Here is a 993-nt window from a genome sequence, read left to right as displayed (position 1 = left end):
GAAACATTGAATAGATATGAAAATAGTGCTAATTGATTCTTCATTTGATTATGGTTAGCCCGTATATCCCATAACCCCCTTTTTTCAGAAATGTCGTAAAATTTTAGGCTTCTTGCTAAAAAAATGATTAAAAATGACGGATCTCCCCCCCCCCCACCTACCCCATGCACAAGAAAGCTCTATTGTAAAGTGGAGAGGATACAATAAATCAACTTGAATCAAGATACAACCGAAACCCAACATATTGCTAAAAATAACTAGTTTAGGAAAAAATGACGCAAAAATAAATAAGGATTCAGGAAAATATCCTGGGTCAACGTGAATATTTTGGACTTTAAGAACACAGTACAATGAGACTCTAATATCCAGAGCTCGCGATTTAAAAATTTCCACTCGAGCCGTAATTCCCGACTTTTAGACTCAATCTTCGACCCAACTCTGACGACAGCTTGTGTCACGAGATTGACAGCTGCAAGATCTTCGGCTCGAGTGAAGGAGTTAGGCCCAATAAAAATTAAACCGACCTTGGTTGGTTTTAGTAGAGAAGAAGGCTCAATGTTTAACTCAACTCTGTTGAAAATAAGTTGCAACTCGAATCCGGAAGCTCAAGCCGTAAATAAGGCCCAACGACAGCATAGACCCGAGCCGTATTTTCCCGAATTTTTTAAATCGCGTGCTCAGGACATTTATAAATAAAAGCTAAAGGGTGAACCAGTATATTTTGGACTCTAAGAAAACTATACATTGAGACTCTAATATCCAGGACATTTATAAATAAAAGTTACAGGGTGAACCAGTATATTTTGGACCAGTTGATATAAAACAGGGTGAACAAGAGTTTCCAAGATTAGGAGAATACAGTTTGAACCAGAATATCGATCCAGTTTCTTAAGAAAACAAACAAAAAATAATAGATATGCAGAAGGTATGTATTATTCCTCCAAGCGTTTGCACGTTTATGAGTACAATATGTACAAATTGCCCCCCCCCCCC

This window comes from Eurytemora carolleeae, unplaced genomic scaffold (genome assembly GCF_000591075.1).
Source record: "Eurytemora carolleeae unplaced genomic scaffold, Eaff_2.0 scaffold455, whole genome shotgun sequence".
Lineage (NCBI taxonomy): Eukaryota > Metazoa > Arthropoda > Copepoda > Calanoida > Temoridae > Eurytemora > Eurytemora carolleeae.
Note: the sequence above shows the minus strand (reverse complement) of the source record.